Here is a 25,345-nt window from a genome sequence, read left to right on the forward strand (position 1 = left end):
ATCCAAACTATTCCACAAAATTGAAACAGATGGAGCCCTACCGAATTCCTTCTATGAAGCCACAATTACTCTTATACCTAAACCACACAAAGACACAACAAAGAAAGAGAACTTCAGACCAATTTCCCTTATGAATATCGACGCAAAAATACTCAATAAAATTCTGGCAAACCGAATTCAAGAGCACATCAAAACAATCATCCACCATGATCAAGTAGGCTTCATCCCAGGCATGCAGGGATGGTTTAATATACGGAAAACCATCAACGTGATCCATTATATAAACAAACTGAAAGAACAGAACCACATGATCATTTCATTAGATGCTGAGAAAGCATTTGACAAAATTCAACACCCCTTCATGATAAAAGTCCTGGAAAGAATAGGAATTCAAGGCCCATACCTAAACATAGTAAAAGCCATATACAGCAAACCAGTTGCTAACATTAAACTAAATGGAGAGAAACTTGAAGCAATCCCACTAAAATCAGGGACTAGACAAGGCTGCCCACTCTCTCCCTACTTATTCAATATAGTTCTTGAAGTTCTAGCCAGAGCAATCAGACAACAAAAGGAGATCAAAGGGATACAGATCGGAAAAGAAGAGGTCAAAATATCACTATTTGCAGATGACATGATAGTATATTTAAGTGATCCCAAAAGTTCCACCAGAGAACTACTAAAGCTGATAAACAACTTCAGCAAAGTGGCTGGGTATAAAATTAACTCAAATAAATCAGTTGCCTTCCTCTATACAAAAGAGAAACAAGCCGAGAAAGAAATTAGCGAAACGACACCCTTCATAATAGACCCAAATAATATAAAGTACCTCGGTGTGACTTTAACCAAGCAAGTAAAAGATCTGTACAATAAGAACTTCAAGACACTGAGGAAAGAAATTGAAGAAGACCTCAGAAGATGGAAAGATCTCCCATGCTCATGGATTGGCAGGATTAATATGGTAAAAATGGCCATTTTACCAAAAGCAATCTACAGATTCAATGCAATCCCCATCAAAATACCAATCCAATTCTTCAAAGAGTTAGACAGAACAATTTGCAAATTCATCTGGAATAACAAAAAACCCAGGATAGCTAAAGCTATCCTCAACAATAAAAGGACTTCAGGGGGAATCACTATCCCTGAACTCAAGCAGTATTACAGAGCAATAGTGATAAAAACTGCATGGTATTGGTACAGAGACAGACAGATAGACCAATGGAATAGAATTGAAGACCCAGAAATGAACCCACACACCTATGGTCACTTGATTTTTGACAAAGGAGCCAAAACCATCCAATGGAAAAAAGATAGCATTTTCAGCAAATGGTGCTGGTTCAACTGGAGGGCAACATGTAGAAGAATGCAGATCGATCCATCCTTATCACCCTGTACAAAGCTTAAGTCCAAGTGGATCAAGGACCTCCACATCAAACCAGACACACTCAAACTAATAGAAGAAAAACTAGGGAAGCATCTGGAACACATGGGCACTGGAAAAAATTTCCTGAACAAAACACCAATGGCTTATGCTCTAAGATCAAGAATCGACAAATGGGATCTCATAAAACTGCAAAGCTTCTGTAAGGCAAAGGACACTGTGGTTAGGACAAAACGGCAACCAACAGATTGGGAAAAGATCTTTACCAATCCTACAACAGATAGAGGCCTTATTTCCAAAATATACAAAGAACTCAAGAAGTTAGACCGCAGGGAAACAAATAACCCTATTAAAAAATGGGGTTCAGAGCTAAACAAAGAATTCACAGCTGAGGAATGCCGAATGGCTGAGAAACACCTAAAGAAATGTTCAACATCTTTAGTCATAAGGGAAATGCAAATCAAAACAACCCTGAGATTTCACCTCACACCAGTGCGATTGGCTAAGATCAAAAACTCAGGTGACAGCAGATGCTGGCGAGGATGTGGAGAAAGAGGAACACTCCTCCATTGTTGGTGGGATTGCAGACTGGTAAAACCATTCTGGAAATCAGTCTGGAGGTTCCTCAGAAAATTGGACATTGAACTGCCTGAGGATCCAGCTATACCTCTCTTGGGCATATACCCAAAAGATGCCTCAACATATAAAAGAGACACGTGCTCCACTATGTTCATCGCAGCCTTATTTATAATAGCCAGAAAATGGAAAGAACCCAGATGCCCTTCAACAGAGGAATGGATACAGAAAATGTGGTACATCTACACAATGGAATATTACTCAGCTATCAAAAACAACGAGTTTATGAAATTCGTAGGCAAATGGTTGGAACTGGAAAATATCATCCTGAGTGAGCTAACCCAATCACAGAAAGACATACATGGTATGCACTCATTGATAAGTGGCTATTAGCCCAAATGCTTGAATTACCCTAGATCCCTAGAACAAACGAAACTCAAGACGGATGATCAAAATGTGAATGCTTCACTCCTTCTTTAAATGAGGAAAAAGAATACCCTTGGCAGGGAAGGGAGAGGCAAAGATTAAAACAGAGACTGAAGGAACACCCATTCAGAGCCTGCCCCACATGTGGCCCATACATATACAGCCACCCAATTAGACAAGATGGATGAAGCAAAGAAGTGCAGACCGACAGGAGCCGGATGTAGATCGCTCCTGAGAGACACAGCCAGAATACAGCAAATATAGAGGCGAATGCCAGCAGCAAACCACTGAACTGAGAATAGGTCCCCTATTGAAGGAATCAGAGAAAGAACTGGAAGAGCTTGAAGGGGCTCGAGACCCCAAAAGTACAACAATGCCAAGCAACCAGAGCTTCCAGGGACTAAGCCACTACCTAAAGACTATACATGGACTGACCCTGGACTCTGACCCCATAGGTAGCAATGAATATCCTAGTAAGAGCACCAGTGGAAGGGGAAGCCCTGGGTCCTGCTAAGACTGAACCCCCAGTGAACTAGTCTATGGGGGGAGGGCGGCAATGGGGGGAGGGTTGGGAGGGGAACACCCATAAGGAAGGGGAGGGGGGAGGGGGATGTTTGCCCGGAAACCGGGAAAGGGAATAACACTCGAAATGTATATAAGAAATACTCAAGTTAATAAAAAAAAAAAAATAAAAAAAAATAAAAAAAAAAAAAGACATAGACTAACAGATTGAAGAAGTAAACAGGAGCCAGCATTTTGATGCATACAGGAAAGGCACTACAGACAGACACTACCTCAGAGTAATAGTCTGAAAAATTTTTTCCAAGCAAATGGTCCCAAGAAACAAGTTGGAGCAGCCATTCTAATATTGTGTAAATTTGACTTTAAAACGAAAGTTATCAAAAAAGGACAAGGAAGGATACTTCATTTCCATCAAGTGAAAAATCTACCAAGATGAACTCTCAATTCTGAATATCCATGCTCCAAATGAACGGGTACCCACATTTATAAAACAAACCTTACTAAAGCTATAAACACACATTGGACCACACAAAACAGTCTGAGATTTCAACACCATTCTCTCATCAATGGACAGATCATGGAAACAGAAACTAAACAGAGACAGAGTGAAACTAACAGAAGTTATGAATCTAATGGATTTAACAGATATCTATAGAACATTTCATCCTAAAACAGCAAAATATAACTTCAGCTCGGCACCTCATGGTACCTTCTTCGAAATAGACCATATAATTAGTTACAAAACATGCCTCGACAGATACAAGAAGATAGAAATAATCTAATACATACTATCAGAGCACTACCATGGGCTAAGGCTGTACTTCAATAATAATGAAAGCAACAGGAAGCCACACACACACACACACACACACACATACACACACAGAAGCTTAACAGCACTCTACTCAATGATAACTTGGTCAAGGAAGAAATAAAGAAATTAAAGACTTTTGAATTTAGTGAAAATGAATATACAACATATCCATATTTATGGAAATCAATGAAAGCAGTGATAAGAGAAAAACAAATAGCTCTAAGCTCCTCCAAAAAGAAATTGACCAGACTATACACTAACAACTTGACAGCACACCTGAAAGCTCTAGAAGAAAAAGAAGCAAATACACCCAAGAGGACTAGAAAATAGGAAACATTTAACCTCAGGGCTGAAATCAACCAAGTAGAAACAAAAAGAAATATACACAGAATCAACCTTAAAAGGAGATGGTTCTTTGAGAAAATGAACAAAGCAGATAAGCCCTTAGCCAGACTACTAAGAGGGCACAGAGACAGTTTCCAAATTTATAAAAACAGAAACGAAAAGGGACACATAACAACAGAAACTGAAGAAAATAAAAGAATCATTGGATCATAGTACAAAAACCTATACTCAACAAAACTGGAAAATCTGGATGAAATGAATACTTTTCTAGACTAGAACCAGGTGTCAAACTTAAATCAGAATCAGATAACCCCTAAAGAAATAGAAGCAGTCACTAAAGACTCCCAACCAAAAAAATCCCAGGACCAGATGGGTTTACTACAGAATTCTATCAGATGTTCAAATAAGACATAGTACCAATACCCTTAAAATTATGCTATAAACTAGAAACAGACAGAACACTACCCAAATTGTTCTGTGAAGCCACAATTACATTTATACCTTAACGACACACGATCCTATAAAGAAAGAGAACTTCACACCAATTTCCCTGATGATTATTGATGCAAAAATACTCAATGAAATTCTCCCAGACTGAATCCAAGAACTCATCAAAATGCCCATTCACCATGATCAAGCAGGCTTCATACACAAATGTAGGGATGTTTCAATGTATGGAAATCTATCAACTTAATCCACTATATCAACAAACTCAAAGACAAAAACCATCCTTCAACGTAATCAGAAATAATATAAAATACCTTGATGGTATTCTAACCAAGCAAGTGAAAGATCCGTATGACAAGAACTTCAAGTCTTTGAAGAAAGAAATTGAAGTAGATTTCGAAGAAAGAAATTGAAATAGATTTCAGAGGATGATCTCATAGTCATGGATTGGTAGGATTAATATAGTAAAAATGTACATTTATGCAATGCAAATGACAGATTCAATGCATCCTCATCAAAATTCCAACTCAATTGTTCATAGAGTTAGAAATAGCATTTTGCAATTTCATTTGGAATAACAAAAAACACAGGAGAGTAAAAACTATACTCAACCATAAAAGAACTTCTGGGGAATGACCATACCTGATCTCAAGCTGTATTACAGAGAAATAATGATAAATCTGTATGGTATTGGTACAGAGACAGGCAGGTAGATCAATGGAATAGAACTGAAGACCCAAAAATGAACCCTCAAACCTATGCTCACCTGATCTTTGAAAATAAGCTAGAACCATCCAATGGAAAAAGACAGCTTTGTCAATAAATGGTACTGCTTCAACTGACAGTCAGCATGAAGAACAATTCAAATCAATCCATTCGTATCCCCTTGTGGAAGAGCAAGTCCAAGTGGATCAAGGACCTCCACATAACACCAGATACAATCAAACTTTTAGAAGAAAAAGTGGGGAAGAGCCTCGAACACATGGGCACAAGAAAAAGTTTCCTGAACAAAAGGTTTGTGCTCTGAGATCAAGAATCGACATATGGGATTTCATAAAATTGCAAAGCTTCTGTAAGTCAAATTATACTGCTTATAGAACAAAACAGTAACCAACAAATTGGGAAATGGTCTTTTCCAATCCTACATCTGATACAGGGATAATATATGCAATATATGCAAAAAACTCAAGAAGTTAGTCTCTAGAAAATCAAATAATCCTATTTAAAAATGGTATACAGAGCTGAACAGAGAATTCTCAACTGAGGAGTATCCAATGTCTGAGAATTATCTAAAGAAATGCTCTACATCCTTACTCATCAGGGGAATGCAAATGAAAACAACCCTGAGAATCCACCTCACAGCAGTCAGAACAACTAAGTTCAAAAACTCAAGTGACAACCTATGCTGGCAAGGATAAAGAAAGAGGAACACTCTTCCATTGTTCATGGGATTGCAAGCTGGTACAATCACTCTGGGAATCAGTCTGGAGGTTCCTCAGAAAATTGGACACAGTACTACTTAATGACCCAGTTATACCACTCCTGGGCTTATACCCAAAAAATACTTCAACATATAACAAGGACAGATGCTCCACTCTATTCATAGCAGCCTTATTTATAATAGCCAGAAGCTAGGAAGAAACCAGATGTCCTTCAACAGTGGAATGGATAAAAATAATATTATATATGAAGGTTGTCACTTTCTAGTATAAGGTGAAACTCCTTTTGAATATGATTGTGGGATTGATTTTCTAGAATGTTCCTTGGGCTCAGGGAAAGAATGTGTATTTAATAACCTTTCAATGGAATGCTCTGGTGATCTTTTTGGGTACTTAAAATTTTTACTGTTAATTAAATTTTGAATTTCTTTGTTTACTAATCATACAGTTCTAATGCACACATGATCTGTTGTCATGTTGTTACAATGTTTTTACTTCAGGAGTGTTTCTTTCTTGTTTATCGTGTCTTATTCTTCAAACACTTGGAGAAAAACCGATATTGTTAATTTGAAATGCATTTGTCACAGCTTACCAAATAATGCCTTCAACACAGTCACTAAACTTTGTCTCATATTAAAAGCTCTGTCTTGGCTGTTTAAAGATGGCGGCAGAGGAACCTCAGCAGCAGAAGCAGGAGCCGCTGGGCAGCGACTCCGAAGGTGTTAACTGTCTAGTCTATGATGAAGCCATTATGGCTCAGCAAGACCAGATTCAACAAGAGATTGCTGTGCAGAATCCTCTGGTGTCAGAGCGACTGGAACTCTCAGTTCTGTATAACGAGTATGCTGAGGATGACAACATCTACCAACAGAAGAACCTCCACAAAAAGTACTCCTACATACGGAAGACCAGGCCCGACAGGAACTGCTTCTATCCAGCGTTCGGCTTCTCCCACTTGGAGGCACTGCTCGATGACAGCAAGGAACTGCAGCGGTTCAAAGCCATGTCTGCCAAGAGTAAAGAGGACCTGGTGTCCCAGGGCTTCACTGAATTCACAATTGAGGACTTCCACAACACATTCATGGACCTTATCGAGCAGGTGGAGAAGCAGACCTCAGTAGCTGACCTGCTGGCCTCCTTCAATGACCAGAGCACATCAAACTACCTTGTGGTCTACCTGCGACTGCTCACCTCAGGCTACCTGCAGCGGAAGAGCAAGTTCTTCGAGCATTTCATAGAGGGTGGCCAGACTGTTAAGGAGTTCTGCCAGCAGGAGGTGGAACCCATGTGCAAGGAGAGCGACCACATCCACATCATCGCCCTGGCCCAGGCCCTCAGTGTGTCCATCCAGGTGGAGTACATGGACCGCGGCGAGGGCGGCACCACCAACCCACACGTCTTCCCTGAGGGCTCTGAGCCCAAGGTCTACCTGCTCTACCGACCTGGACACTACGATATCCTCTACAAATGACCGGCTGGCCTACCGTGCCCTGCCTGCCTCCCCTGCAGGCGCTAGACATGTACAGAGGGTTTTTTCTTTTCTTTTTTTTTTTTTCGTTGTTTTCTTTTTTGTGTGTGTGTGGTTGTAAATGGTCATATTTCACTCCTCCTTTTCCTGTCATAGAACCTTCCATGTTTTATTAAAGGGAATGCTGGTGGTGAGGGGAAAAAAAAAGCTCTGTCTCGGAATATAAATACAGCACACTAGCTTCCCAACATTCAATAGCTTTGCCAGCTCATGGTTACAACTTATCTATCAAATACTTCCTCAAATAATGTGTTTCATTCTGTCACATGAATATGAAAAAAAAAAACCTTGTACCACATTTTGTCTTAATTTGGACTACTCTTACTAGATGAAACACGATGACAACAACAACATTGGGAGGGAAGTTATTATATTGCTCATATTTTCATATCGGAGTTCTTCATCAACAAATAAAGAGCAGGAACTCAAGCAGGGTAGCAACATGAAGAGAGAAGTTGATATAGAGACTGTGAAAAAGTATTCCTTATTAGCTTTCTTTGCAAAGACTCCGGAGCCTGCATTCTTATATAACCTAGGACTAACAACTTAATGATTACACCAACTGTAATTGACTGTGCACTCCCCATTTAACATTAATTAAGGAAATGACCGAAAAGCTTGACTCCCATCATTGGATTTAGCTCAGGGAGGAACATTTTCATTTGATATAATATTGTGTTCGAGTCTTTGCCTTGTATTTCCTCAATAAACTATAATTCACATTTAACAAGGGGATATCATCTCTTTCCCTCCCGAGTTGCTATTTGTCATGTATTTTTATCACAGATTCACTAAGACTTCATCTCTCCTTTATCAAGTTTCTCTCCATTTAGTTTAATGTTAGCAACTGGTTTGCTGTATATGGCTTTTACTATGTTTAGGTATGGGCCTTGAATTCCTATTCTTTCCAGGACTTTTATCATGAAGTGGTGTTGTCAAATGCTTTCTCAGCATCTAATGAAATGATCATGTGGTTTTGTTCTTTCAGTTTGTTTATATAATGGATCATGTTGATGGTTTTCCGTATATTAAACCATCCCTGCATGCCTGGGATGAAGCCTACTTGATCATGGTGGATGATTGTTTTGATGTGCTCTTGGACTCGGTTTGCCAGAATTTTATTGAGTATTTTTGCGTCGATATTCATAAGGGAAATTGGTCTGAAGTTCTCTTTCTTTGTTGTGTCTTTGTGTGGTTTAGGTATAAGAGTAATTGTGGCTTCGTAGAAGGAATTCGGTAGTGCTCCATCTGTTTCAATTTTGTGGAATAGTTTGGATAGTATTGGTATGAGGTCTTCTATGAAGGTCTGATAGAATTCTGCACTAAACCCGTCTGGACCTGGGCTCTTTTTGGTTGGGAGACCTTTAATGACTGCTTCTATTTCCTTAGGAGTTATGGGGTTGTTTAACTGGTTTATCTGTTCCTGATTTAACTTCGGTACCTGGTATCTGTCTAGGAAATTGTCCATTTCCTGTAGATTTTCAAGTTTTGTTGAATATAGGCTTTTATAGTAAGATCTGATGATTTTTTTAATTTCCTCTGAATCTGTAGTTATGTCTCCGTTTTCATTTCTGATTTTGTTAATTTGGACACACTCTCTGTGTCCTCTCCTTAGTCTGGCTACGGGTTTATCTATCTTGTTGATTTTCTCAAAGAACCAACTTTTGGTTCTGTTGATTCTTTCTATGGTCCTTTTTGTTTCTACTTGGTTGATTTCAGCTCTGAGTTTGATTATTTCCTGCCTTCTACTCCTCCTGGGTGCATTTGCTTCTTTTTGCTCTAGAGCTTTTAGGTGTGCTGTCAAGCTGCTGACATATGCTCTTTCCTGTTTCTTTCTGCCGGCACTCAGCGCTATGAGTTTTCCTCTTAGCACAGCTTTCATTGTGTCCCATAAGTTTGGGTATGTTGTACCTTCATTTTCATTAAATTCTAAAAAGTTTTTAATTTCTTTCTTTATTTCTTCCTTGACCAGGTTATCATTGAGTAGAGCATTGTTCAATTTCCAGGTATATGTGGGCATTCTTCCCTTATTGTTATTGAAGACCAGTTTTAGGCCGTGGTGGTCCGATAGCACGCATGGGATTATTTCTATCTTTCTGTACCTGTTGAGGCCTGTTTTTTGACCAATTATATGGTCAATTTTGGAGAAAGTACCATGAGGAGCTGAGAAGAAGGTATATTCTTTTGCTTTAGGATAGAATGTTCTATAAATATCTGTTAAGTCCATTTGGCTCATGACTTCTCTTAGTCTGTCTACGTCTCTGTTAAATTCTGTTTCCATGATCTGTCCATTGATGAGAGTGGGGTGTTGAAATCTCCTACTATTATTGTGTGAGGTGCAATGTGTGTTTTGAGCTTTAGTAAGGTTTCTTTTACGTACGTAGGTGCCCTTGTATTTGGGACATAGATATTTAGGATTGAGAGTTCATCTTGGTGGATTTTTCCTTTGATGAATATGAAGTGTCCTTCCTTATCTTTTTTGATGACTTTTAATTGAAAATTGATTTTATTTGATATTAGAATGGCTACTCCAGCTTGCTTCTTCTGACCATTTGCTTGGAAAGTTGTTTTCCAGCCGTTCACTCTGAGGTAGTGTCTGTCTTTGTCTCTGAGGTGTGTTTCCTGTAGGCAGCAGAATGCAGGGTCCTCGTTGCGTATCCAGTTTGTTAATCTATGTCTTTTTATTGGGGAGTTGAGGCCATTGATGTTGAGAGATATTAAGGAATAGTGATTATTGCTTCCTGTTATATTCATATTTGGATGTGAGGTTATGTTTGTGTGCTTTTCTTCTCTTTGTTTTGTTGCCAATTAGTTTCTTGCTTCTTCTAGGGTATAGCTTGCCTCCTTACGTTGGGCTTTACCCTTTATTATCCTTTGTAGTGCTGGATTTGTAGAAAGATATTGTGTAAATTTGGTTTTGTCATGGAATATCTTGGTTTCTCCATCTATGTTAATTGAGAGTTTTGCAGGATACAGTAACCTGGGCTGGCATTTGTGTTGTCTTAGGGTCTGTATGACATCTGTCCAGAATCTTCTGGCCTTCATAGTTTCTGGCGAAAAGTCTGGTGTGATTCTGATAGGTCTGCCTTTATATGTTACTTGACCTTTTTCCCTTACTGCTTTTAATATTCTTTCTTTATTTTGTGCGTTTGGTGTTTTGACTATTATGTGACGGGAGGTGTTTCTTTTCTGGTCCAATCTATTTGGAGTTCTGTAGGCTTCTTTTATGCCTATAGGTATCTCTTTTTTTAGGTTAGGGAAGTTTTCTTCTATGATTTTGTTGAAGATATTTACTGGTCCTTTGAGCTGGGAGTCTTCACTCTCTTCTATACCTATTATCCTTAGGTTTGATCTTCTTGTTGAGTCCTGGATTTCCTGTATGTTTTGGACCAGTAGCTTTTTCTGCTTTACATTATCTTTGACAGTTGAGTCAATGATTTCTATGGAATCTTCTGCTCCCGAGATTCTCTCTTCCATCTCTTGTATTCTGTTGGTGAAGCTTGTATCTACAGCTCCTTGTCTCTTCTTTTGGTTTTCTATATCCAGGGTTGTTTCTATATGTTCTTTCTTGATTGCTTCTATTTCCATTTTTAATTCCTTCAACTGTTTGATTGTGTTTTCCTGGAATTCTTTCAGGGATTTTTGTGTCTCCTCTCTATGGGTTTCTACTTGTTTACTTATGTTTTCCTGGAATTCTTTCAGGCATTTTTGCGATTCCTCTCTGTAGGCTTCTACTTGTTCTCTAAGGGAGTTCTTCACGTCTTTCTTGAAGTCCTTCAGCATCATGATCAAATATGATTTTGAAACTAGATCTTGCTTTTCTGGTGTGTTTGGATATTCCATGTTTATTTTGGTGGGAGAATTGGGCTCCGATGATGCCATGTAGTCTTGGTTTCTGTTGCTTGGGTTCCTGCGCTTGCCTCTCGCCATCAGATTATCTCTAGTGTTGCTTTGTTCTGCTATTTCTGACAGTGGCTAGACTGTCCTATAAGCCTGTGTGTCAGGAGTGCTGTAGACCTGTTTTCCTGTTTTCTTTCAGCCTGTTATGGGGACAGAGTGTTCTGCTTTCGGGCATGTAGTTTTTCCTCTCTACAGGTCTTCAGCTGTTCCTGTGGGCCTGTGTCTTGAGTTCACCAGGCAGGGCACTTGCAGCAGAAAAGTTGGTCTTACCTGTGGTCCCGAGGCTCAAGTTTGCTCGCGAGGTGCTGCCCACGAGCTCTCTGCGGCGGCAGCAACCAGGAAGATATGCGCCGTCCTTTCCGGGAGCTTCCGTGCACTAGGGTTCCAGATGGCATTTGGTGTTTTCCTCTGGCGTCCGAGATGTGTGTGCAGAGTGCAGTCTCTTCTGGTTTCCCAGGCGTGTCTGCCTCTCTGAAGGTTTAGCTCTCCCTCCCACGGGATTTGGGTGCAGAGAACTGTTTATCCGGTCTGTTTCCTTCAGGTTCCGGCGGTGTCTCAGGCAGGGGTCCTGCCGCTCCTGGGCCCTCCCCCACGGGAGCCCAGAGGCCTTATACAGTTTCCTCTTGGGCCAGGGATGTGGACGGGGTGGGCAGTGTTGGTGGTCTCCTCCGCTCTGCAGCCTCGGGAGTGCCCACCTGACCAAGCGGTGAGGTCTCTTTCCCACAGGGTCTGGGAGCAGAGAGCTGCTGCGGGCCAGGATCCGTGGGTGTATGTTTCCGTTTTTATTTGATGCTTCCAAATGTAAAAAAGCCAAGATCCTTACAATTCTTAAAACAGTTTGAATGCAACCACCTCACATGAGACCATGCAAAGCAATTCTTGTACACATAACCATTTCTTTCCTTCACCTTCCCTGTTTCATACAGTGTGATTGACAAAAGAACTGGATGGTTTGTTTGTGCTTAGAGGGAAGATGCCATTTCTTTACACCGCCACACAAGTCAATTCTAACAAGTTACTTTGCTTTTTTTTTTTTTTTTTTTTTTTTTTTTGAACCTAGGAGGCATATGGAACTGGAGAATTTAGCTGCCCCATTTTATTCAGCGCACAAATAAGCAAGCACTCACAGCAGCCTCCAGGCTGCAGTTGGCTGGGCTAGTAGACATTATCTCTGGTGGATTGATTTGCAAAGCAACTGAATTGCCTTAGGTCTTTTCCTTTATAATCTTGCGGTCTGGATTCCAGGAGAATAATGGGGAACCCTCAGGTGAAATTTAACAGTAAAGTTGCATTCGGGTCACATTCTGTGACTCTTGCTATTTGCATAAACTAAAGACAGTTTGCTACAAGGCATTGAAGAAAGTCCTGACCCAGGTGACATGACTTAGTCCAAATGTTTCTGACCAAAGAAATTATACAACAATATTTATAGGCTAACTTTTAAAGAGATGGTTGACATTAGTACTGTACATATTTTACATGGCAATACACAGTTCAAGAGTTTATAAAACAGGTTCATGCATTATTACTGCCCAGAGCATGTCCATAAAAACTCCCCAGCACTTGTGATGGTTTTAGCTGGAAGCAGTATTTTATACAAAACAGTCCAGTTTCTGTTGTGTTTAGTACATGGAAAAATCGCAGAGAATCGTGAGAAAACAAAAAGATAGAAAATGTCAATCTGTGGGTTTCTTTAAAATGTTTCTTTTAAAACACACCCAGAGTACATGACCTCTGTACAAAGAAAAATAGAAAAGGTCTGGACGACCACATTTGATTAGGCTACATAACTTGGAATGAATACTACTGGCTGGGTTTTTCTGCTTTGTAACCTGATGTTTTTAGTTCTGCTGCATTTGTGGCACGAGATCTCATTTTCAAAATGGCACCAGTTTTCCTTCCTTACAGGTAAGGACATTGGCAACAGCAACATTACAATTAAAGGTTGGCAGGTTACAGATGTCCTAACTATACTGTTCTATGCTTGCCAGTTAGAGTATTTACAAAAGGCTCATAATGGCGAAAGATCTTTTCCTCTTTCCCTCCCCCTTCACTTCCTCCATGACTTCCTGAAGGAAATGTAGGTACTTTTCCATGGGGTGGCCCGTTTTGAGTGAGCACAAAGACAAGTTGTGTACCATAGTTCTAGTTCCCTCACAGTTAACTCATCTGACAAGCTGCTTACTGACACTCAAGTGTCTTAGGCCTAGAACAGCCATTTTGTTTAGTGTGATACAGCAGTCACTGACTGGCATCCAAGGTTAGAGTCTAATCCAGTGGTCAAAAATGTTGTTGCTAAACTGAAAATATGAAGAGCACTGGCCATGGGAGCAATGTGGCCCCTAACACAGTCTGTGTCAGAAGGAGCAGGGAGGAAGTAGCCGCAGAGCGTGCTGAACAGACCTCTCTGAACACAGTTTCAGAATGAGCTGTGCGGTGCCACAGGCAAGTTCCTGACAGTTTTCCCTAAAAATGGAGTGATTCATATGGAATCACTGTGTCAGAGGGGAGGCAGTGCCCATGCCCTGACATAATTCTTGCTGTGGACAAATTCTCGGATAAAATAAACTTGAGTGCTTTGTCAAAGGCGACTGGCCCATACAAATCAGCCCAAACCTGCAGTTTACAAATGGAGAATGTGACTCTCTTAAACAAGTTTCAGGGCGGATATATTTTTTTTAAATACCAAGAATATTTTTCATTAATTCCCAAAGACTTGGTGACTACTGTAAGAAAAAAATATTAGGGCAAAAACATACCCAACAACCAGTTGATCTGTCAAAATAAATCATAGAATGTTGAGTGTTCAAAAGTGAAATTTTAAGAAAGGCTATAAAAATGAGAACCAAAGTAATGGGGTAGACTTACAATTAAGGCTTTAAAAATAATCCACATGGCTTTGGCATCTTAAAGTATTTTTGCTATTTTGTTATTTATTTTAAAAGACTTGAAAGCATCTGAAATACATGCAAATTATTTGAAACCCCTGCATGGCAAATTTAGAGTCTGCCAGCAGCAGTCAGATGTGTTAGAAGAAAAGTAAAAAAAAAAAAAAGCCTCTCACCCTATGACATATGCCATGACATGATGGGGGAGGGGCCCAAGCTCTCTATCTTATACTGGATGGCACCCCAGACAAAGCAGTCAAAACTATACAGTAGATACAAGAAAGCATCTTCAACAAATGAGGCTGGTCTAAATGGATATCTGCATGTAGAAGAATAGTTCAAGTGGATCAAAGACCGCAACATAAAACCAGATACACTAAAATTGACAGAAAAGAAAGTAGGGGCTAACCAAAACTAGATAACATTGATGAAACTAAGAAGTGCATGCTGACAGGAGCCTGATACAGCTGTCTCCTGAGAGGCACAGCCAGAGCTTGTCAAATACAGAGGCGAATGCTAACAGCAAACCATTGAACTGAGAACGGGGTACCTGACAGAGGAATTAGAGAAAGGATTGAAAGAGCTGAGGGGATTTGCCACACCATAAGAACAACAATGCTAACCAGCCAGAGCTCCCAGGGACTAAACCACTACCCATGGACTGACCCATGGCTCCAGCTGCATAGGTAGCAGAGAACGGCCTTGTTGGGCACCAATGGAAGGAGAAGCCCTCAGTCCTGCCAAGGTTGGACCCCCTCCCAGTGTACGGGAATGTCAGGGAGGGTTGGAGAGGGGAACACCCTTATAGAGGAAGGGGAGGGAGATGGAATAGGGGCTTATGTCCAGGAAACCAGGAAAGGGAATAACATTTGAAACATAAATTAAAAAAATCCAATAAAAGAAAAAAAGAAAGTAGGGGCTAGACTTAATGCTTTGATACAGGAGAAAATTTTTTGACTGATGACAGATTAGGTCTCCTAAAATTCCTTTAATGTTGCATTTGTCCATTAACTAAAAGGAATATTGATTACCTATCTGATATTAATGCTGCAAATCTGTGACTGATCATATACACAAGTGAAGCAAAATATACCGTGATGATGTTGAATTTTACAGCTGAAAGTTTTATTTTGAGCATGCTCATTGTCAGTTCCAGACAGTAGGTACTGGTATAGAAACTATTTTTAAAATCAGTGTATATTCACAAATATGCATGTAACATTCCATATATAGTCATGGAATATTACACAACTCTCTATGTATGAAAATATTCCCTATTTTTTTAAAGATTTATTTATTTATTATATCTAAGTACACTGTAGCTGTCTTCAGACACACCAGAAAAGGGCATCAGATCTCATTACAGATGGCTGTGAGCCACCATGTGGTTGCTGAGATTTGAACTCAGGACCTCTGGAAGAGCAGTCAGTGCTCTTAACCACTGAGCCATCTCTCCAGCCTTAAATATATATATATATACTTTTTATTATTCATGCATATGTGTGTGGGTATGTTCATGTGACTGCAGTACCCAAGGAGGCCAGAGGGGGGCATCATACCTTCCTGTAGCTGGAGCTACAGGAAGCTGTAAGGCACTATGTATATGCTGGGAACTGAGCTCAGGTCCTCTGTAAGAGCAGTCAGTGCTCTTAACCACTGAGACATCTCTCCAGTCCCAATATTCCCTATTGTTAGAGACCAAAAATAAGTAACCTCTTTATGGAGGTCATTAATGACCATATGTTGGTGTAAAACTCCTTGGCAGTCACTTGAAAAGGTACTGTGATACGGACTTTTCCTTGTGAACTCATGCCGGTGGTTTGAACTGTGTTTTCATGTTAGATCATGAGACACTGTGCAACAAAACATAGGATATCAGAAGGATATAGGAAAAAGAAAATTATATCTTGCCTTACACCTTAGTGACTGGGAGTCTAATATAAGAACGGCACACAGTGAAATGCATTTGGAAATAGTAAAATAATTAAAAATGTAGAAACATTTCTATACTCCCTAATGTTGCAAAGGGAAGTTACATGATAGAAACCCTCAAAGTTTCGCTCCACAGTCTCAGGTTTCTAATTTATGATATTTATCCAGAAAATGAAGAAGCTAACAGCTTACCTAAAATCCAGGACAGTTTTACAAAAACCTTCTTCCAAAGGTGACGGAAGCGTAAAAAGGTAAAAAGCACAGTCAGCCTGTAAATCTCCATCATCATCTTCATTGTGCTTTATTCTCCAAAAGCAGCTGGTTTCTGTCAAACTACACAAGATGGGAGAAAGCTTCAGGAGCAAGAAGGAAATAGTGAAAGCACACATTTTCATCATACCTTCCAGTCTCTAAGGCTGAGCAGAGGTGAAACCAGTTCCTTATACAGACAAACATCACATATGCATACATACACACACCCACACATTGGGACCTATGTGGCTCTTTTATGACTGTCACTGAGTGGGAAGGGCACATTTGTATTCCCTAATTCCCTCATGCTAATTCTGTGCCATGATCCCTGGACACAGTTAGAAAATTCAAGCCTCAGGATCTGCATCCGAAGTCTACAATATTTTCATCAACACAGGTGAGAAATACATTATGAGTCATGTTCCGCAGGCTCAGGTGCAGTGATCTCATTCGTGTCCTTGGCAGAAATGGACCAGGGACAATGTTCTCTTGAGAATCTTTGGTCTCCAGCTTATGTCAACAACCTTTTTTTTTTCTTCAGGAAAACCGTTGTTAATGATTTCAATGGATTTTATCAAAACTTCCACAGTAAGATGAGAGGTGAAAAGGTCATAAAGCGTCTGTGTTATCAGAGCTATCGCTGGATCATGGTACAATATGTCCTCTTTTTCTGTGATATGGGAAGATAGTCTAACATACAGCATTAAGCTAGGAACAGAACACTTCTGCTGGGTTTCCTTTATGCTGATATATTCTAGCAATGTGCAGAATCTCAAAAATCTTGGTTTCCCGTGTTCTAAGACCCTGTCATCATAAAATTACCTCAAAAGTTACAAATTATAGTGACTCCACACCTACCCAGTCCAATATCTGTACCAATGATGACATTTACAGTCAAACTGAATTCTAAAACATGATCTGTGTCCTATTCAGTCCCCATGTTTAGTGTCTTGTAATGAACACTTTCTTTAACCACAACTGTGGTTTCCTTTGTACTTGCTACAATCTCTGGGTAATAGCTATGTATTATGTATCTGTTGGTTAGTGTAGGGTCCTGCGTCTACTCTGCCACAGGGTTCAGGCCACTCAGGGAGGCAGGACACAGGAAGTTTGACCGCGCTTACTCCAGTCCACTACCAGGAGGGTGTTGGGCTGTGGGAATCCCGGGACACTGTTCTGCGGGTGGAGAAGCATAGTCTGTGTCATGGGACCCAGCTAGCACTGGCTCAGAGGTCTCTGGGACTGCAAGGAGACTGGGGCCGTCAGGTTATCAGGTTTTGAGGCATCCCAGAGCATCCTCTGGGATCCTGAGGAGAGCTAAGAATGGAATGGGGGACGACAGCAGGCTGGGCTCTAGCCCGGGCTGACGGGGAAAGAAGGGGAGTCTGGCTTGTCTCAGGAGGAATATCTTGGCTTGATGGTGGTAGGCTTGAGCTTCCGGTAGAGGTGGCTGGGAGGGCAGAGGGGTTTCTTCGGGATATTAAGCTGTGGCTCTGTAGGCAAAGGCCTTCTCTGTGGCTACCCATGGCAGATCCCAATGAAAAGAGACAGTCCGTGGTTTTAAGGCATTTATTGTCATGGCAGAAAGTGGATGAGTAAAACGGTACCTCACTTCTCAGGGTAGGCCTGAGATTAAATATCTTTTGCAGGGAGGAGAGTCTGGGAAGGGAAATTCATTGGCTAAACCTCCAGACCTTTAGGTACCTCATTATAATGGAGATCTGTCTTGAGCCTATGTGACCTGTGGTCGTGTCTTCTGCCTGTGGAGGGACTTGGGGCATTTCCCTTCCATGACTGATGGCCACAATTCTATGGAGGCCTGCGGGCTAGTGACCAGCCCGGTTTCCTGGGAGTCTGGTGAAATGTCTACCATCCCTTTGAGAATCACCAGAGTTCAAGCCTCCTCAACCAGGAACCAGGGTGCCTTTCACTGTCCCACAGGTATTATCTAATTTCCATATGCAGTCTTTTCTTTTAAGACTTTGCCCATAAAAAATTTTGTTTATTCTGAATTATATGACAATAAATATGGATTTATCTATAGAATTCTGAGTTATACATGCTAGTTCCATTCCCAGGAGTGGTACAGAAGAACCGCTTAGTTTGAATTGTAATTTTTTATATACTCATACTAATTTTCATAGTAGCCACAGTAGGTAGATTCTATTCAAGCTAGAAGTGGAGAGAATTCTTTGTCCACACACTCTAATATATTTTATCAGGTTTATTGTCTGCATGATTGCTGTTCCCAATAGCTTGGGATAAAATCTCATGGGGACTTCAGTAGTGATTTCTCTGTTATTATAAGGTTGAATTTTTTCTTAAACAGCTTGAATTGTGTTGTTATTTTTCATATCTTAGGCTCAATACATGTACAGGTTTGCTGAGTATGTGGATGGAACATTTAGGTGACTGTGATTTTCATGTATTACAAATGTTAATCCATGTGAAATAGATAAAGAGAAGACATTTTTGACATTCTGGAAGCTGTCTCTCCACTGTATTCTTGCTGTGCAGAAACTGTCTTATTATACCTGCTCCTCAGTGCTGAATAAGACTTGTGAGCTATTGAAATCCATCTGGTATACCTCTGCCTGCACTTGTTTATTGGATTGAGATTCACATAATGTATTCAAGTTATCTCAGTCCTGCAGGTCAGATGTTCAATTTGAATTCATTTTTTCCATAGAGTGAGAGAAAAAGTTCTATGTCATTTTGGAACATAGAAACTTAACTTTTACATTATTTTTTCTGTTTTTATGCTTATTTATTTTAGTCAAATAATGAATCAGAATGACGAGTATGCAGAACTGGCTTTGTAGTTCTTGAAAAAAAGGAGAAAAGACAAAGTAATACAGGGTATGACCAATAAAACTGAGTTATCCAAATATATCTGATACTGTTTTCTGGACAAGAAGTACATTCTTCAGTGATGGATTCCTGACAGGAAGATTCCAATTATCGCAGATAAAAAGGATAGAAAATGTGGTCTCAAGAATTTTTACATACCTAGTTCTTGTGCCAAATAAGCATATTATGAAGTACAGCATTTCATATACCACCTTCAGGAAAGAAATGGTACAATTTTAGCAGAAACTATCATAAAATGGGACTATGTTAACAGGAGCTAATTAAACAATGTTTCACAGTGATAACATAGGATGTCTCAAGACCTTTACAGATCAAGAACTCAGTAGCCTTTGGACTGATAAACACACCTTGATACTTTGAAAAGTTTTACATCTTCAGAAACTGCAACCTTGACTCCTTGTAAGCACTGGCTCCAGCCCCAGACTAGCCAAGTCTTCTCATAAGAAAGACACAAAATTAGCGTTCATTTTGTCTTTTCTTCAGAGCTTTGGAGAAGGTCTTGGATAGATCTGACTTTCAATAGGCTTCAGTGTCTAACTTCATAAATAGAAGAATGCTGACTGAACACAAGCATCTGTTTGCTTTTTCCTGACTGTGGATACAATGTGACTAACTTTGTTCTGCACAAAAATGTCCAGAATCTATTTGAATATTAAACCTCAAACCACCATGTTTTCTATAAATTGCTCATTATCACAAGAACATACAAGTAGTTAATAATGCGAATCCTAATCATTTCTGTGAAATTGTTTGTAAAGTTCTTCCGTTTGAGAGTGAGGTAAACTATTTTAATACTTTTTTCATTTTATTTTTATGTATTCACTTTACATCCTGATCACTGACCCCCTCACAGGTACCTCCTCTAACAATCCCTCTCCCCTTCCCCTGCTCTTGTCATCTGAGAAGGTGGTGACCCCTCTGTGTATCCTGCCTCCCTGGCACATCAAGTCTCTGCAAGGCTAAGTGAAACAACTCCCACTGAGGCCAGATGAGGCAGCCCAGCTAGAAGGCTATATCCCACAAACATGTAACAGCTTTTGGGATAGCCCAAACTCCATTTGTTTGAAACCTTCAATGAAGACAAAGCAGTGCACCTGCTACATCTGTGCATGGGGTGGGGAGCTAGATCTACCCTGTGTACACTCTTTCTTTGGTGGTCCAGTCTCTGAAGGCCCCAAAGAGTCCAAGTTAGTTGACTATTAAATTCTTCCTAAGGAGTTTCTATCTCCTTTGGGCCCCAAATCCTACCCTCAGCTCTTCAGTAAGAGTTGCCAAGTTCCATCCACTGTTTGTATGAGTCAGCAGGTGGGTTGAGCCTCTCAGAGGACAGCCATGCTAACTGATGTCTGCAAGCCTAACAGACTATCATGAATAGTACAAAGGATTGGTGCTTGACCATGGGATGGGCCTCAAGATGGGACATTTATGGGGTGGCCATTTGCTCAGTCTCTGTTCCATTCTTTTTCCCTGATTTTCTTGTTGTAGACAGGATAAATTTTGAGTCAAAAGTTTGTGGGTAGCTTGGTGTCCCTATTGCTCCACTGAGATCCCTGCCTGGCTATAGGAAGTAGCCTTTTAAAGTTCCATATCTCCACTACTATGAGTCTCAGCTAGGGTCACCTCCATTGATTCTATGGAGCATCCTCTGCCCCAGGTCTCTGTCATGTGTTCTAGGTGCCACCCACATCCACACCCCTGTCAGTTTTTATTCATTATCATTATCTCTCCTGACTCTTCCCACACCTGATCCTTAACTCCCCCATTACCCTCCTCATTCCCTCATTCAGTAGTGAGTAGTTACATTTACATGATATTTTAAGTTTTGTATTACTTCTGTTTTCTTCATTACTATGTGAGGAATAATATAGAATTTTAGCTGTCATAGCTTTTCTTTTAAGAACTTGGGTGCCATTTTGTTTGGTTCATAGATACCTAGAATTTCAATACTTTCTGGGCTGAGCTTTTCTTTATGATGAGTATATAGTGTGCTCCCCTGTGTATATCTGATTAGTTTTAGTTTGAAATCTATTTGTTAATATTAAAATGGATACATCAACTTGTTCCTTAGGTCATTGTTTGAGATATCTTCTTCTGTACTTTTATCTTGAGGTTATGTATATTCCTGAAGGTAAGGTGTGCTTCTTGGATGCATAGAAGAATGAGTCTTGGTTTTATTTTCATTATAATAATCTATGTCTTTTTTCTATGATGATAATTCGAAGCCATTTATTTTAAGAGTTATCAGTGAGCACTAGTTATAACAAAGTCCAAGAAAGAAGCTTTGTGAGGAGAATTCTGATTGCTTATGAGAAAATTCCAAGAAAACAAGAGAAGAGCCCTGTGATCTCAGCTTTCCAAAGTATGGGTTTCTTCTTGGAATAGGATTTCAAGTCTCTGGACATGCAATAAATAGGAGCAGTTTTACTTTATATTTCCCATGAGCATATTAGTATAATTCAGATGGTGTTTCCAAATACTTTCCTTGTGACTCTATACAGCCTAAATTCGTGTGAAGTTATCTTGAACATATGACTGTATACAGCTTGTTAAATTTTCTTATATGATATTACTTGCTTATTCATCAGAAGATAAATTGTCTGGTATATTGAATAGTTGGTCACTGCATGAGACATTAATCTGTTTTATTTTAGGCTGCCTCTTCTCATATTTAGTTTCATGCTACTAAGTAGACTAGTAACAAGAGGAGCAAGTAATCAGGGACCTGATGTTGGCTACAATATAAGAGAGTGGGAACACTTACTGAAAGAGCTGAGCGAGAATAGTGGGACAGAAACCAGAGAAGGCTTTGCCTTATGTCAAGCTTTGCATAATTTCTTGAAGAAAGGTAGAGCACAAATAACAAAATCACAACTTTTATAGTGCAGTCAAGTTTTTATAATTATAATCCTTTGTTTCCAGAAGAAAGAACTTTAAATGAAGAAGCCTAGAACACAATTTAATAGAGTAAATGGAAAGGGTTATCAACAAGGGAGAAAGATTCTATTCAATTATGGGTCATTTGAGCATTGATTTGGACTGTTATTAAAATATTTAAGGAAGATAAGAAAGTTAGTAACATGAGGAAAAGATAGGTGACTGCTTGCATGAATATAAACTGGGTAATAAAACCTTAAAATTAATAAAAGAGGGAAAGAAGGAGATATCCCCATGCAGGCAAATAAAACTTGGAAACAGCTCCACATCTAACAGGTGTCCAATTCCTCAGTTCCCTTACTAGAGTTTTCTTTAGATGAATGTTCTGCATTGCCTGAAAATAGTCTGCAAGCATGGGGTAAGGAGTGTTATACTAAACACTTTATAAGCTAGGCCAGCTAGGGCATAGGCAGAAAGTAATTTATCAACTGATTTTTTTTCCAAGTCTGCTGAGCTGAACTAGGTATTTCCAGAGCAATTTTAATGAAATAAAAATATTTATCAGACTCAGAAATAGACATAATAAGCCTGTGTATGATGGGAGCATCCTCATAGAAGCAGGGGGAGGCATGAGGGAGCATGGAAGGGGGGAAAGGGATAACATTTGAAATGTAAATACATAAAATATCCATGAAAAATAAAATTAAAAAAGAAATGGACATAATAAAAGATTTTAAAATATTGTCCTTTTTATGGGCCTCCTAAACCATAATGTTATTAATATCATTACTATTGGGACAATAATGCACAATGCTTGACACTTGCTTTTTGAATAATTGCTAAAGTGAATCTAAGCACTTCCCAATTTCTTCGGTACCAAATATGACTGAGATTTGAAGCCCATGTAACAATGTTATAACAAGTACTAAAGATAATCTTCAAAATGTCACATATGAAACACTGCTAGGGACCAGTAGATGGGTATCAACAAATTATCGGTTGCAAAAGATGTCTCTTTCTGCCCTTCCATACGTTAGAGTTGAAGTTATAGATGTTTGGATGAAATTTGAATCAAAATTTGACTTCGAGTCTACTTGTTTAAAAATTAAACAAGGTTCTTCTGAGTCTTATACTGATTTCATAGGAAGACTAAAAGATGCTATCAAAAAGCAACTAAATGAGGTACAAATTCAAGAGTTATTAACAGAATTGACTATTGATAATGCCAATGAAGATTGCCAAAGAGTAATCATGCCTCAACAGAGACAGAAAATCAAAATGAGCATACAACAGATGCAAAATTTGGGACACAATGAAAGTGGTGCTTACAAGAAAATTCATAGCACTAAGTCCTTACATACATTTAAAAAAAATCTCGTATGAGCACTTTAACAGCACACCCAAAAAAACAAGCTTCCTGAAGAAGAGTAGATGGCAGAAACTGATCAAAATTAGAGCTGAAATCAATAAAATAAAAAGGGACATACTAATGCAAAAAGTCAATGAAACGTAGTTATTCAAATATAGAATAACCATGATCCCTTATCCAGACTAAACAAAAATAGAGAGGAATATCTAAATTAATAAAATTAGAAAGAGGGCATAATAACAGAGAATGTGGAAGTGCAAACAATCATTAGGTCATACTTTAAAAGTCTGTACTCCACACAACTGGAAAATATAAAAGAAATAAATAAATTTTCTACTTGATAGACAACACTTATGAAACTTAAATAACATAATAAATAATCTAAATAAACCTATAACAACCAAGGAAATAAAAGCAATTATTAAAACCTCCACTCCCCAAATCCCATAGGGAAGAGAGCTGAACACCCAGAAGTGCAGACATCCTGAGACCACAGGACAAACCGCCACTTCTGCCTACTTCTGGCCACATCCCTGGTCCAAAAAGAAACTGTATAGTGTCTCTGGACACAGGAATATAGGAAGAGTCAGCTACCAGTAAATATGGTTCTGGTCTGTGTCCAGAACTGAACTGAACTGAACTGAACCAGTCAAACATCTCTCTGCACCCAAATCCCTTTGTGGGGAGAGCTGGACCTTCAGGAGTACAGACATGACTGAGTAATCAGAGGAGACTACCCTCTACCCACATTCCCAACCCAAGAGGGAATCACCTGAGGCCACCTGTGCCCCCTGGGTGCAAGGACCTTAGGAGCAGTCAGGAGCAGGACCCATCTGATTCCTGCCCTCCTGGAACTGACAGTCACCAGGAGTGACTACACACCTGAGATCAGAGTACCTGTTCCCAGAAACGGTTGAAAGAAAACAGGAAAACAGTTCTACAGGAGTGCTGACAGAGAAGCCTACAGGAGGCTCAAGCCACTCTCAGAAACAGCAAGACAAGCAAACACCAGAAACAACCTAATGGCAAGAGGCAAGTGCAGGAACCCAAACACAGAAACCAAGACTACTTGGCATCATAGAGCCCAGTTCTCCCACCAAAGAAAATACTGGATATCCAAACACAAGGGAAAAGCAAGATTTAGATTTAAAATCACATTTTATGATAATGATGGAGGACTTTAAGAAGGACATAAATAATTCCCTTAAAGAAATGCAGGACAACACAAGTAACCAAGTAGAAGCCCTTAAGGAGGAAACACACACACAAAAAAAAAAAAAAATTCCCGGAAAGAATTACAGAAAAACACAAACAAACAGGTGAAAGAATTGAACAGAACCATATAGGATTTAAAGATGGAAATAGAAACATAAAGAAAGCAAAAAGGGAGACAACCCTGGAAATAGAAAACCTAAAGAAGATATCAGGAGTCATAGATACAAGCATCACCAACAGAATAAAAATGATAGAAGAGAGAACCTCAGGAGAAGATACCATAGAAAACGTTGACACAACCATCAAAGATAATATAAAACATAAAAAGCTCCTAGCCCAAAACATACAGGAAATCTAGGACAAATGAGAAGATCAAACCTAGGTATAGAAGAAAGTGAAAACTTCCAACTTAAAGGGCCACTAAATATCTTCAACAAAATTATAGAAAAAAACCGCCCCAACCTAAAGAAAGAGATGCCCATAAACATACAAGAAGCCTACAGAACTCCAAATAGATTGGACCAGAAAAGAAATTCCTCCCATCACATAACAGTCAAAATGCCAAA

The 25,345-nt window shown here is 39.5% G+C and overlaps 1 long non-coding RNA gene and 1 pseudogene across 3 annotated transcripts in view; one reads left to right on the top strand and one right to left on the bottom strand.

Annotated features, from left to right (window-relative positions):
• The window catches only part of LOC102549242 (uncharacterized), a 1,084,685-nt gene that overhangs the window by 949,356 nt on the left and 109,984 nt on the right, over window positions 1-25,345 (bottom strand). The window lies entirely within an intron of this gene.
• Otub1l1 (OTU deubiquitinase, ubiquitin aldehyde binding 1 like 1) lies at window positions 6,600-7,473 on the top strand (annotated as a pseudogene). The gene has a single exon (XR_015625100.1). The product of XR_015625100.1 is annotated as an OTU deubiquitinase, ubiquitin aldehyde binding 1 like 1 (transcript).

Source organism: Rattus norvegicus, chromosome 7 (assembly GCF_021556685.1).
Source record: "Rattus norvegicus strain SHRSP/BbbUtx chromosome 7, alternate assembly SHRSP_T2T, whole genome shotgun sequence".
NCBI lineage: Eukaryota > Metazoa > Chordata > Mammalia > Rodentia > Muridae > Rattus > Rattus norvegicus.